Below are 15,900 nucleotides of genomic sequence, written 5' to 3'. Positions count from 1 at the left end.
ACACTATGTTGTGATAAAACAAGTATTTTTGAAAAATTAATGCGCAAATGAAGAGAGCAAAGCAACTATGTCACTGCAAGTAGTCAACTGAATGGTTCTGAAGAGATTCCTGACACTTTCGCAAGATAGCAGCTCTGTATATGCAAATTAGAGGACAAATTTATAGCAGGGGACGGATATCGGGAATTTTCCCTTATAAGTGCTTACCACTTACGGTATTAGGTGACCATCCAACTTCAAGATATTCATTTCGTAGTTATTAGGTAGCAGTCACAAAAATTTGTAGTTCAATTTGAAAATAACAGTAGGTGTACTGAGAGGGGGGGGGGGAGGGATCTTTCGTCAGTTTTATGGCCAAAAATTGGAGTAGGCTGTGTCATAGACATGGTTGCAAGTTTTCACGTGAATACGTTCTTTGAGCTTTGAATCGCGTGGTAGGTAATGAATAATTAAATTGGTATCATTAGATTTGTCTTTGGAATAGCTAACAGACGATACCAATGCTTATATGCGTTGCGAACCACTAGAGATATAGCGTAAAACGATTCCATTACGAAAGCGGGCCATGAACCTGGTTCCCAGACCAGAAATATCTAAACCGGAGTGATATTATTGGATTTGTCACAAAAAATGCCAACCAGACATCATTCGTTTTTATTTGCGTTGCGAACCTGTCAAGATATAGCGTAAAACAATTTAGTTATGAAAGTGGCCTGCAAGCCTACTAATTCACCAAACACCAACTCTGGCCATATCGCTTTATTGCAATTTACTGCCATTAATGAGACGGGTTGGAAATGAAGGCACTGATATATATTGAATACTTTGAGATACGAGCATTTAAATTATATCATTGCACAACTTTTTGCGAATGCACCCAGTATAGTCAGATAATTTAAAAGACGTATTCCCGTCAAAAGGACTTCTTACAGCAGGGGGTGACTAGGGCTGTAGAACCCATGAATCCACATGGGGCCACTATGACGGGCATCTAACCAGGAGTAAAAGAAAAAATAATTGCAAAAAAATTTAGAAAAAGTTTTGTCTGCAAAAATTTAAACTATGAATATATTGGATGGAATGTTTCGGGGGGGGGGGGGGGGTAAGAGAAACTAAATTTTTTTATAAATTTTATCCTGCTGGGTTTTTCGTGGTCATTTTACTGGTACGGCCTGATGGGTAACAAAACTGTCTTGTCGTGGTGAGATATTTTTTTTTTGAAATGCCCCTGCTTACAAATGATATTCAGAGAAATGTTTCCTGTTCATGATGACAAATATTTGTGGATCGGGCCAAGACGTTTTCTCGATACCGTTTTATAAAACTTTTACACATATTTTATCAAATGTCTTAAGACAATAAATGAAGCACATCACACAGTATAAAATATTTTTAAAATTTCGGTAGTTTGAGTTTGTGTTACCGGTACATAGTAGCTACATGGATCGAGGGTTTTTTAAAACAATTTTAGCAAATTTATTATTTGCATTCATTGTAATGGCTTCGAATTTAAAGAATAGGAAGAAGTAAAGTGTGTGTGGGTATGACCATATGGATTACTCATGCAGAAATTCAAATCTGATATTTTTTGTAGCTCCCACACTGACCACCTATTCATTTTTCAATTAATTGATCAAATCAAAAAGTATGAAGTCTTCAGCTGTTGAAGCTACAGGATTGAAAGTGCATTGACATAAATCTTTTATCAAATATTGGACGAGAAGGCTAACTTTGATAAAATAAACTTTGACAGAGAGAACAAGTCTTGTATCAAAGTTGATCATTACACTATCATATTTCTTTGTCTCTTTATGTAAGATTTTTGTCAAAGAACTTTTATAATACCGGCCTAACTTCAACCTCCACCTTACAGTATTATCACCAGAAAACAATTACACATTGAAATAAAATTGATAAAATTTTATGATTATGGTAAAAAATAAAATACACTGCCCATAAAAAATTATGGTTGTCTTTTAATGTGTATTGTTTTTTCCTCATTGTAACAAACATTTGTGGGCTAATGTGACGTGAAATAATTAACAAATCATAATACTGTATTCATTAATACAGTATTATGATTTGTTAATTATTTCACTTCATTTGTGCGATTAATACGGTGTCTCGCGGTTTGTTTATTATTTCAAGTCATTTGTGGAATTACGGAATGTCTTGGTTTGTTAATTATTCCACGCTCTTTGTGGGATTAATGCGGTGTTATGTTTTGATTTGTTAATTATTTCACGTCATTTGTGGGATTAATACGGTATTATATCTTGGTTTGTTAATTATTTCGTCATTTTGCGGGATTATACAGTAATATATATATATATATATATATATATATATATATGTTTGATTTTTTAAGTATCTGTCATGGTCGCAATTCCCCTGGCGACATTTCGTCATTTGTGATGTTTTGATTTTTTAATTGTTTCACGTCACACTTGGTGCACGCATTTCTATGTATAGAAACTTCATCGGTATTGTCGAGATTTATTACACCCCCAAAAAATTCCAGAATTCTAAGAATGCCAACAAAACAAAAGAAAATTTTTGTTTGCCACCTGTTGCCGACAGTCTGTGAATTTATAGTGGAGAGAAAAGAGATTCGGGAATGAAAAATAAATGAAGGAAAAGCTAAGCACAAAAAAGGGGGATCTGGTGCAAGTGGTGTCCGATTTCAGCAGCTGCGGTCAACGTTACCCTTAGACCAGAGACAATACTTGTCCTTGTGTATCTTTCTTTACGGTTTGTCTTTTTTCCTTCGTATACTTATTTTTTTGGTGTGGTTGTACGTCTCTCACCCTGCTCTTTACTTGTTCTTTTGCCACTCGTCGTCATCTTTTTATTTTTCTTCACAATGAGACAGTACTATTCTTTCTCACGAAAAACGTCTTTTCTACTTCGTTTATTGCAGCAAACCTAAAAAAAAATATATTTTTTTAAACTTCTAGCTTCTATTCTATGTTACATGACAAGTATTTCCGACAGGTTTCAATATTATTGCATCGCTGAATTTCATATACAGTCAAACTCCGTTGTAATAACCTCTCGGCTATAACGCCAATACTTCGCGGTTCCGACTGATTTCCCATAGAGCAGTGTTTCTCAAGTAATGGTCCGCGGAGTTGGCACTGGTGGTTCGCAGGGCAGATTTGATAATTTAATTTTAATTGAATGAAAAATTATTCAATTGTTGTAATTGATGATTGTTGAGTTGATTTTCAAAGGGGCGCGTTTTCACTTTTTTCGAAATGCACTTTTTTGACGGTTTCTGAGTCTTTGGGGGAATGAGCTCTGTCGGATTATGCAACAGGGTCCATTCAAACGGGAATATTTTCAGTGGAAATTACAATGAAAAATTAGTCGTTTCCACCAAAAGGGAACATATTCAAGTTGTTAATTCACTTCGGTATTTTTCATTCAAAAGAGAAACATAAAGTGGTTGTCCTACTGGCGTTCATGTTTTTTTAAAATGGCACATTTTTCAGAAGTCCCATTTCACAGGAAACCTCTCGATAGCGGACAAAATTTTCTGTCCCACGTGTATCCGTTAACGAGGGATGTCCGGTAATAGATAGTAAAATACATTGAGTCCTGTGTCGATATAATTCGAAAAGTGTCCGTTAGTGGAGGTGTCTGCTAACGGGAGTATCCGTTATGGGAGGTTTCACTGTAGAATGATAGTGTTTCTTATGTTACTCGCGAGAGTGATAAGGGTACCTTCCTTGGCTAGGTGAAACCTAGAATCAACAGGTGGCATGGAAATCTCCAATTTTTGGGATTTACCTTTCGATTAAAATTGAAGCCGGTTAACATTTCCTCTAATTTTTTTTCAAAACGGAACATTTCCAAAATTTAAATGTTGATTAAATTAATATGTTGATCAAAAGACATAATGTTTAAATATTCTTATACCACTCCCGTATGCTGCTACCTGTTGGGCTACTTTCCACTTTCGTAAAGCAGCCCATTCCACAGAAAAAAACGTTTTTTACTTCTATACTTGTGAATTTAGTAATTGTTTCCTTTTGAAAAAAATTAAAGCAAACATTTGGAAATAAGCTCAACAAATTCGAAAAAAATTTGTAGAAAAAAATGGGACAAATGTGTATATAAATATAAAAGTTGGAATGGCCGAATATACAGGAGTCTCACAAAATACCAAGCATTCCTGTGTGATGTTTTTATTTTTATTCCTGCATTTATCCCCAAATCGCAGGACATACAGCATGAAAATAGTGACTATATTTAAGTTAGTGGTCCGTCGAAAATTGTTTGACATTTTACTGGTCCTTGTGTTCACAAAGGCTCAGAAACGCTGTCATAGAGAGTAACGTTGGGAAACCTTGCTTATAACGTGAATAAAATCACAACGGCCTCGGAAATAACGACACCTTTTTCATCGCTTTTGGTATAGTGTTTATGGCGTTTTCCCACGAAATTTCTAGAATTGGAGATCGTCACATTGAAGAAATGTTTGTCTATTGATGCCTAATGTTGAAAGAAAAAAGACTTGCTACATGTTTGACGCTCTAACTTGCCCCTGATTGACATGACCCGTACAGGAATATTATCGTATTTTCCTGTAAATCTTAATAATCCTTCCGGACATTTCTTATAAAATTGCCCTTATATTCTCGGATTTTTTCAATGAAGCTCACTTTAATTCTTAATCTTTACCACAATCGGATATGAAGATGATTTGAATTATTTATAGATTATGCTGTAATAAATATGGCTATAAATATTCAACTCCTGTATTAGCCTCAATTCAATTTCTTTCTCCTTGAAATATATTTTAAATCACTGCAAATTTGCTGTATGACGTTTTTCGCCAAGAGTTGCTAAAAAGCAATATTTGGTGACAAACTTTTTTGGCGAGAATTGATTATCCCAATTACCTGACTTTAATATTGTCAACAACATCACAACAAAATAACTTTGTATACAGCATGATTGTACCCAATTACATTTTTCGTCAAAAATTTTCTTGGAAACGTCAACCTCGATAAAAACGATGAAATTTCACTAAATCTTCGATGTCGTTATACCCGAGTTTGACCATGTTTATGGATTCATTTTTTAAGTCGCTATTTTTTATTAAAATTTATTATCAAATATCTACAATAAAACTCTCACAAAATGATTGAAAGTGTCTTCAAACTCCACGTGTCTATAATTTTAATACGATTAGTGCCTATGAATTAAGATCGAGGTAAGTAATATTCGGAAAAAAAAATTCATATTAATTTTTAATTTTTTAATTGAAATAGAAGGGGGAATCTCATTGTGAAAATCTCAATTTAAATTGAGAAAATGTTTTTTGTTCAATGACATGTTCCTCGAATTGATTCGTCATATTTCAGAGAAAACTCGCCAAGTGGGGTTGACTAAGAAGGTTGGTTTGTAAAAAAATGTCATCAGGGTAGAGAAGGGTGGAGTTTCTTCCATTTTTATTATTTTTAGTTTTACAGTACCCTAAATGTTGACTCAGCTGGGCGTTGGCCTCACTGGACCTCTGCATTTTGAAAAGTACCGCCACCGGCATTATCGAGTGACCCCCCAAAGAAGAGTCTTCGCATCTTCTATCTTCATAGATAATGAATGTTTTTATAAATATATATATTCCCACGGCTTTCAAGATCTCATATTTACCATCGAGGGGAATTTGACTTTTACGGCGTTCCTTGGCTTAACAAGACTATTTACAGCAGTATTGGTCAAATTTCTTACAATCGCGGATTGGTGTAAACATTTGAACAATTTTGTGGCAGGAAAACCCCTCTTTTGCAGACGCGCGGGACAAAAATCCGTCCGTGAAAGAGGGGTGACCGTATCAGGGGGGTTCCTGTTGAAACTAAAATACAGTATTAACAATAACTGTGAAATGGTGGCTCTGCAAATGAACGAAATTCTGACAATATGCGTTGCGTTTATAGGCATTAGTGACAGAGAAAGACGATTACTGGAGCTGGCCATTTTAAACAGCATGAAATCACGTAAAATATACGAGCACAACTAGAAAACTGACATAAGGATTGTCAAACCTTAACAAACTTCAAGCCAAAATTTCATTGAAAAATTGCCAAAAAAGTGGATAAAATATTAGAACTTGTACTGCCATCTAGTAAGCTTAATATTAGCCAAAATTACAATTATTGGTGTGCGTACAGGGGTTTTACTCCAATGGAATGAATGATGAAAATGGTATTCATGACAGTTAAGCAGGGGTTCGAAATACATTATTTACATACACTTTTTGCAGGGATATTTTTATTTGGCTGTAAAACGGGTGTCCGCATTTGAGGGGTGACCGTTAAAAGGGGTTTTACTGTATTTAATTGAATTTAAAATTTGACTACGTGAACTGGGCTAAATATTTCAGTCTGTCACCGTCCCAGACCCAGTGGTTGGATCATGGCCCCCACATCCTAGAGCAGGGCCCCTAGGCTGGGAGTTTTTGCGGGGCCCCCCGACCACTTTCACGGGCCCCTTTATGATGAATTTATAGCGTGAAAAAGCAAAAAAATGGTGAAAATCGTCCCGGGCCTCAGGGCTGAAGCCTTGTCAGCCCATCTCTTGTGGGGGGCCATGGGTTGGATAATATCTTGAAAACACTCTCAGTCGTGAGTAAAACGAATATGGAAAACATACATATCTAACTCGTTTGACTTAAGTGAACTGGAGATGTACCGTGGGCAGCTCAAGTGATTTGGAAATGTGCTTAGGGTCGCTTAAGTGATCTGGATATGTATCGTTGGCAGCTCAAACGATTCAGAAATGTGTCGCTAGCCACTGAAGTAAGATTGCTACAGCAGGGTGTTCCAGATCGAGGAGTTAGCAAACCAGCCTCTCAGTGAGTATAAAAAAAAAGGCTGCCATTCGGAATCGGCAATAAATTGCAGGTCCCGGGATCAAATTAGCCGTCATATGCAGAGAATGGACGTGGTGCGACAAAAATGATCAACCACTTAAGTAATCTGGCAATGTGCCACTTGAGTGATTTGGCCCCCTTTCGTGGGTCACTTGAAGAATTTGGTTATTTTTCATCAGATGACTCCGAGGGCCGTATTTGTCATCCTCCTTGTAAATGTAAATTTTAGTAGTAATTCTAATTTTCTCGATATAAAAAAGCAATCAGTTTGTTTTAAACGTGCACAAACGTTAAATTTATCACGGAGCTGATAAAGACGTTAATTTCGAGATTTACCACAATTATCAAAAAATATTTTCAGAAATTTTAGAACTAAAATTATGAGTTGCGGAATGCAAGGATTTTTTCGCCCAGTCCTGCCCTCAGGGCTATTGCAGCGGCTTACAAAAGGCCTTAAAATTATGAGTTATAAAAAAGAATTTTAAAATACATTTCTATCGATTTATTAAGCAGTTAAAAATATTTATTAAATATGACTGGTTTTTGAAATATTTCTGAAGGTGGAAGAATCTCTCGAAGTTTGATAATATTTTCTTCCACCAGGTGGCATCGCGCGAATGTTTCACGCTTCTAAAAAAAAAATTTAAATTGCTGACATTTGCGACAAAAAAAAGTTACTTAGCTCAATCTTTCGAAGTAAAAGTTCAGATTTATAACAAAAGCATCAACATTTTCAAAAGATAGTTCCAGAGTTTAATACAGGTTGTCCCATAAATTCGTGAATAGGGGCCGTTCAAGTATTACGTCATCATCGATGGTGGGGGGGGGAGGGGGTTTTCGATTTGCTGACTTTTGATGGGGAGGGGGGGGGGTTTGGATAAGGCTTACGTCATCAACATACCCTTTATGAAAATATGAGTTAGGATTCAGAGGGGGCAGAGCTGATGACGAAATTTTGCTGACGGGGGGGGGGGGGGGGTGAGGGGGGTCAGCGTTTTGCTGACTTTTGCTGACGAGGGGGGTCAAAAATGGCTAAAAATTTGCTTACATAATACTTGAACGGCCCCATAGTTTAAAAATTCATAAAATTGAAGTAATTGGTATATTTGAATGTGGTTCCGGAAAAAGTTCTCCTGAAGGGGGGATTCTTTTGGTACGGAAAAAAATTAGTTCTAATTTTTATCGATAGACAACGACGCACGATAGCAAATCACTGGAAATATGCAAATCAGTCCTATAAAATGCATGGTGTACGATTAACAGCCCATTTCTGAATTTTCGTGTTATTGGAGCTTAAGTGTTTATTCTGATATTTGTGGATGAAGCACTGTTGGGTTGAAGTTGTTTTACCTCAGCCACGAATCACCGGCTGAATCTTTACGAACGTTTCGGACACAGAAGAGATTGATGAAAGCTTCAGGTCCAATCACTCCTGCTGGGCAGATATATCGCTGGCCCTCTGTCAATAAAAATTTGAACTAAATTTTATTCTGTACCAAAAATATACGGAAAAATCCACATTTGTGAGAATAACATTTTTGCCAACCTTTCTTTCAAACCGAGCACAACTCAGGTCTATCACCATCTATGGGCGATTTACTACCTAGTGAGCTGTGCCGGAAGTGTAACTGTGTGTACCTAACAGTCTGAGTGCGTATGCAGTGTTGTTTGATTTTTCAGTGCTGCCACCTATATTTCAGAAGTGAGTGATGTGTTGTGATTGAATTTCATTTGTACTGTTTGTAGGTCTGTTGCTCTCCGTGGCGAGACTTTTTAAAGGGGAGATCGGCTCGCATTCGCGCCTTGAAGTTGGGAACCACAGAAAACCAACTTCAGCCGACCACCACTGTGGTGACGGTGGGGTATTTTTGCCAACCGCATTCAAGTACACCAATTCTTTCAATTTTTTTGAATTTTTAAACAGTTCAAGAATTTGAGACATCCTGTATTAAGTGGAAATGTGGCCACTGAAGGTGAAAATTAATGGTCGCCACGTGGTGACCTCAGATTTGAGAATGGCAACTGAGATTTTTTTGCTCTAGTCGCCACCATTCATTTTTCATCACAGTAATGATCGACCGAAGTTGGTTTTCTGTGGTTCCCAACTTCGAGGCATGAATGCTAGCCGATCTCCCTGTTAAAAATGTCTCGCCGCAGAGAGCAACAGGTCAGCAACGGTACAAATATTCAATCATCACACTTCACTCACTTCACTTAATCAACACAGCAATTTCATTAATTAGAGTGGATTTTTTTAATTGGCTAAAATAGTTAACTAAGGGTAAAATATAGTTTGCTGAATCTCAATGTTATCTGTAAACCGATAAAATTTTGCTTCTTAAAGCTGAACAGTTTTTAGCTTTAATTTTATTTCAAATCCCCTCAATTTTTGTTGCGCTTTCATAAATCTCCGAACACGTAAAATTTCAGCAGCTCTCAAAAAACGGGACCGACAAGGAATCAACTTCTTTTAGATAAAAAAGTATTGTACTTATATGGGTCATTTATTTTTGACAATAATTATTATTTTTATTTAATTAATTGTTTTTGACTGTTAATGTATAATTAATACGCTTATATTTCTTTATTCTAATTTCCTAGATGTTGTTTTTGCTTTTGTTATGACCTTGGCATCTCCTTTCTCCCTTTGTCTGTCAATTTTTTTTTTAATGATCAGGGGATGGTCATAGTAGCCGGGAGCTCTGTATAATTATTATTGTATTGTACTTGTATAGCTGCATTTTTTGTACTGAAATGACACTGAAAGATGCACTTTCTAAAATAGTAAAAAAATTGACTAATAATTGGTATAATGGGTTTTTTGACCATGTATTTGCCATATACAGTGCGAGACATAATTATAAGACTCTTAAATATGCATTTCAAATATACACGGGAGTTTATCTCCCCATGGGGTAGAGACATGAAAATGCCTTCATATATTAAAGATTGATTAGGAAAAAGAACTCGAGCTTCTCTTCCTTCCTTCAGATTGAGGAAGGTTTTGTAATATAAGAACAATGTACGCGAATCTTTTTGGTATCAAGTCAATCAAACACGCGCCTACAAATAAACAGCTATCATCTAACGTCCACTAACGCGGAGACGTTATTCACAGTTTACATAAACAGTTGAAGAGCAAAAGAAAAGAATAGCTACAAAGTATCTTCTACCGAGAGTGCATTTAACGGCCACCCAAATAGGAGTTTTATCGAGTGACGGCTTATATGTTAAAAGCGAGTAATCGCAGGAAATAACACAACCTGCACGGTCAACAAACAATAATATTACATGCATTCCATACTTATTGTTGAAATATATATTTAATGCTTACAGCAACACTGGTAATTTAATAATTTGGATCGTGTCGATGAGAGAGATGGGAGTGTATGATCGCACCAGGGCCGTAACTAGGATTTTTTCCGCCCCAACTTTAAAACGCGATAATTTTATTACGGTGTTTGTTCCCACCTAAAACTACCGCCACCTAAATTTTACCACCGTGGCTGATGCGTTGTCTTTAGTAGTTTCAATTAAAAATCCAATTACAAACACTATATATATACATGATAGAATATTATATACAATGCCCATAAAGAATACTTATGGTTGTCTTATTCTAAGTATGGATAACTTCTCGATTTACCTCAACATGTTTATCGTATTTCTTTTTAAACGTGTCAATCGGTGACATTCATTAATACCCCGAATGTTTTCACGAGATAAACATGAATGGATATTTCCAAGTTACCTCTTTGGAGATTTTCCAGAAACTTAAGATGACCTTATATAGTTATTGAACATGCTATTATATGCCTGAAAAGAAAAGTATTCAACCAGTGTGTGACCAGCACTGACTTATGGAGCTGAAACATGGACACCCACAAACAAAGCGAAACAGACTACAGATTGCACAAAGAAGCATGGAAAAATGTACGCTAGGCATCACAAGAGACAACGAATCACATGGCTAAGGAGTATTTAAATTGTACTATCATTGTGATACATGAGTACTGAAAACCTAGTTCAAAACAATCTCAATAAGTAACTTTTTTTCTGCGGCTTAAACGAATCTTGGACCACATTACTCCTGTTGATCCGCATACGAAAAAACCAAAAAACGAAAACAATAATCAGCAAAGTTATACTAGTGGACATATCTGACAGCTTTGACACAAATCCCACCAACCTAGATTAAACTCAATCTTAGAACTAGCAATCTATATGAGCTAACCGAATACATGCATGTCTTACAGTAGCGCATGTGATGCGTATCATCTAAACTATGTTGCTTTGGTGGTAACTTTAAGTTGCCTGTCCAACGTTTCGTGAAGCAGATCGCAACAGGCAAATATCGTCACTGTAAGCGCCGGTCCATGAAGCCACTAACAAGACTTGGATGGACTACAGAAAAACGAAACCTAAAAAAGACGCGTAGCAGAAGCTAGCTGAAAAAAAGCTTGGTAAAAGCAGTGGTTAAAGTAGGCGGGTAAGCGTCTTTCTACAATACCGAAGCAAGCAGGCATGAAAACCGAATTGCTACTGCAATAGGTAGACTGGAAGCTACTCTGACCACCCAGGCTGTTAGAATGACAGATCGTGAAGGAGGGAAAAAAAACCAGAGCCTTTGCTTAAAAACTCAGCTATGTATTACTCCTCCTATCCTTTTTTTATAGGTCTCCTTGATGATAGATGCCTGTGGTTTTAGCAACCCATTAAGATCTCATCACTAGGGCACAACTTAATTCTTTCACCTTATTATCGCAGCCGCTGGTCCCAAACTTAGATTTTTCGAGGAAAAAAAAATTGCATTTCGGTTTCTTTTTTCCAAGTATCTAGGCGGGATAAATGTTAGGTGCCACTTGAGGACAAGCTATTGTTCAAATGAAGCATATCAATGGAGAAAAACCCTAAAAAATAATTTGGACACGAATACTGTACCTGTAAGTGGTATTTGACCTTTGTAGGGTGAATTTTTTCCCTCCAAAATCCAGAAGTATGTTTTGCATGTACAATAGTGCGGAATCTCTCAATCCGATTTGGATCAACTACGCAAGATATTGGTAAGATTATATATAACGTTTTTGATCTCATTGTTGTCTGAAGCTGTTCGGTAATGGCCACGAGTAAAAATTAAATGGAAAGTGACAGAATAAATCGAGTGTTTGCATTTATATTTAATTTACCTTGAAAGTTGATTATTTTTTGTGATTCTATGTATTTAAAAGTTCCACTTCAATTTTTATTGATCCGTAATTTCATTTTGAAATTAGTGCCTCTCTAAAGAGTATTTAGTTTACCCTCTCCTGCAGACGTTTGTTTTCTGAGTAGGCCTAACCGAGGCGGATTTTACGATCTTATTTTCGTCTGGAAAATTTCAAATGCAGTTCATGAATTTTTTCCATTGAACTGGGCACCGATCGTCACAAGTAATCACGAAACGGCAAATGATCATAATTAACACAGTTACCAGCGAAAGTTGAATCAAATATAACAGATTTGTACCTATCTGTCTTTCATTGGAAATATGAATCCATGGTTAGTGAAATTAAACGTTTAGCAGACTCATATAGCTGTGATATACATCGTGGATTAAATGAATAAAGAGAAGATTGTGTGTCGGCATTTTTCTACACATTACACAACGGATACCTTAGACAGGGTCATTTTAATAAGTTTGTCTAATCAGTGATGCACAGTTTGAAAACTTAAAAGAAAATTGAATTGCTGCATTAGTTTTGTTGACCCTCTATGGTCCCGTATATATTTGAATATAGATGGCAAATGCAGTCAGAAAACCAGTGACATAAATTTCATTTCCCTATTTTTTTCGGTGTTTTAGAAACCACATCTTTTATTGTCATTTCAGTACAAAATGTTAATTCAATTATTGAACTTTGCTAAGAAAGATTTTATCTGTTTTCAGATATTAGCAACATTTAGACACTTTTTCCTTAATTAACTATTTTACCCAACTAAAAATCCACTCCAACTAAATAACTGTGATGTATTATTTCACTTAAAAATATGCTAACAGCACCCATTTACATTCGTTTTGTAAAAGGAAAATCAATACGTTTTTACAGGGGTGAACCAGTGCGTCAAAATGAAGCTTCCAAATTAAAAGTTTGGTACGACTTACACACAAACTTCGCTTTGAATTCCGATTTTTTTCGTTCATCGTTTTTCAAGATGTGGCCTGCACTCTGTGTTGGCTTATTTTTTAAAAATTATGATATGATATATATAAGAAAATTATCAATATCGTTTTAAAATTTATTTTGAATAGCATAATGGAGGAAAAATAAAATTTGAAATTTCCCTAAATCCTTACGAATTTGCACAATTTTTATGTTCAAGAATATGCAATTTTTTTTGTAAAATTTTTCGCTCAAATTTTACAACGATAATCACCTACAGTCGTACAATATTTCGTCAATGATCAATACACTGCAGTGTACACCTATATTTTTATTTTTTGAATATGCACACCATTCCTTCATAAACTGTCATATTGTATTTAACAATTAAGTATTAAAATTATCCATTGTTTCCAGTTATTTTGAAAATAACTGAATTTAATATAATTATGATTCTGACAACTCGATTATAAAAATTACTGTCTGGTTTTAAATAATGTTCAAAATCAACCTAAGTACACTTTTGTATGGTGTGGTTATTAAGCATAAAAACCAGTAAAATATTGAGTGGAAAAAAAAACTGCGAACATAATATATTAAGGATAATAACTTTTTCAAACAATGCATTGTTTTATTATACGAATGCCCTTAGTTTTCATGGCCATCTTTTTTCAGCTACCTCGTTGGGCATTTTTTCAGCTGTGGCCTTTGTATTTGAATAAAAATTCACGACTTCGAAAAAAAATTTTTGGTTTGTTTAGGTATCCGACTACTTTTTCTTAGCACTTTTTTATATAATGGTACTAGAGTGAATTTCAATAACATTTTTTGTCTCAAAATGGTGAAAGCAGTAATAAATTTTGGGCTACGTGTCATTTTTGTCGATCAAAATTCATGAAATATTTAAAATACGATTGCAAAAAATTCCATGAATTGAAATGCTTCGTAATTTTTAGTATGTTTAGCTAGTGATAATGCAGGTTATGGATCAAAATTTAAATTATCGTAAGGTATGCTCGTAAATTACACCCGAATTCGTTGATGCACGTGTGAAGTTGTTTTAAAACTTACTTCAACATATATTTTGTATAAAATACTGTAATTAGACAAATGTATGTGATAGACCATAGATTTTGGTACAAATCTTAATATATGGCTGAATATCGCATTAAAATTTGTGTAATGATACAATCGACAGATTGCTAGAAATGTTTCAAGTAAAATTTCTAAAATAGTATTATTTTCTCTCTCTCGTAAAACGCGTTTAAAGTTTTTATTCACAGATTACTTGATGTGAAAACGCAACATTCAAGTACGCCACTTCGGTTCTAAACGCCACATAAACAATACAAAGCTTGCTGTGGAATGACGAGAACAAATACAAATACAACGCCACAACAGGCAAAATGCCCAACGAGGTGGCTGAGAAAGACCTAGAATATCTCCTCCTATACCTCCTCTTGTAACAGACAGGGCCTTGGACCGTAATATCAGAAACAAGAATGGTCTCTATTGCATGGGCAAATGTGTATTTTCGTTCGGCCATGGTCCTGCAGCACGGCCCCTTAGGCTGGGATCTTTGGCTCCCAGGTTAGATTTTTCACGGGGCTCTCTATAGTAAAATTATTACAACCCAAGCCTGGGCAGTGCACGGAATGAAATGTGTGGGAAAAAAATGATGAGAATCGTCCCGGGCTGCAGCCCTGTCAGCTCCATCCAGTAATTTTTGGGGATCTCACTCAAAAAATTGGAAAAAATAGGATAGGATAAGGGAGGGCACCCGACTAAGATAACATAATCATAGCCTTATGAAAGAAAAATATTTTATTTTTAAAAAATTTTAAATTAATTTTTTTCCCATAGCACATGAAAAGAACGATTTATATTTACACAATTAAAAAAGTCAATTAAAAAAAAACCATACATTACGATACCAAAATCTGCATAATACATAGACAGAATACTATATGTTCAATTATAATATAAGAACTGAGGCTTTCATAAAAAATGAAAAAAAACCGATAATTCTGTATATGAAAGGACGTTTTCAACGCATTCGAAATACCTTAATCAATGCCTGATTTTTTTTCCCCCCGAACTAATTTTTCCATAGCTACTGACACGTATAGAAAGCCGGAAAAATCATTTAAAAAGTCTATCGCGAATTTTACTTTTTATACAGGGACTTGAAGATGGTGTAGAGAGCCTCAAAAATCGCATATAAAATAAATGTATTGAACTAATACTACTTTTCAAATATATAAGTACCTTATTTGTGATTCAAACTATAGTAAAAAAAATCCGGGTTGCAAACTTCATGGTGAAAAGAAAAATGCAAACAGAACGCGTAAACAAATTAGCGAAATCACAGCCACACTTGCTCTGCGACAAAGAGTTCTTGTCGTTGATTAGGACATCTACCATCAAATTCAAAATATAAACTGAAAATAATATAAAATGAAAAGAATATCTTCAAAATATGGCTGCAGTAATGAACGTTTAACGGACCCTTTGTACATATGCAATATGCCATGCATTTAACCCTTTAGTCGACGGGTTGGATCTGTGAGATCCATGCATGTACATTTCTCTCATTTACCGACTGGTAGCAGTAACAATTTTTTAAGGTTTTCGCAAATTTCCTATTTAAAATCGTCTATCTACTGTGATAACTTTTGGTGCGGTGGCTATTTTTTTACCGGAACTGTTGAAAGATTTATCCGAGTCTGTAATACCTAAACCCGTGCAGTCAAGCAACATTTTTTTTTTCAATTTTAATTGACATGGTTATTTTAAAATGACTTTATTAATTAAATGACTTAAAATAAACGAATGTTTATTTTTATATGGTATAAGATTTATTTCGTATTCGTTTAAAAA

The sequence above is a fragment of the Pholcus phalangioides genome, unplaced genomic scaffold, assembly GCF_987345545.1.
Source record: "Pholcus phalangioides strain wild (caught in Gottingen) unplaced genomic scaffold, Ppha-v1.0 ptg000007l_1, whole genome shotgun sequence".
Lineage (NCBI taxonomy): Eukaryota > Metazoa > Arthropoda > Arachnida > Araneae > Pholcidae > Pholcus > Pholcus phalangioides.
Note: the sequence above shows the minus strand (reverse complement) of the source record.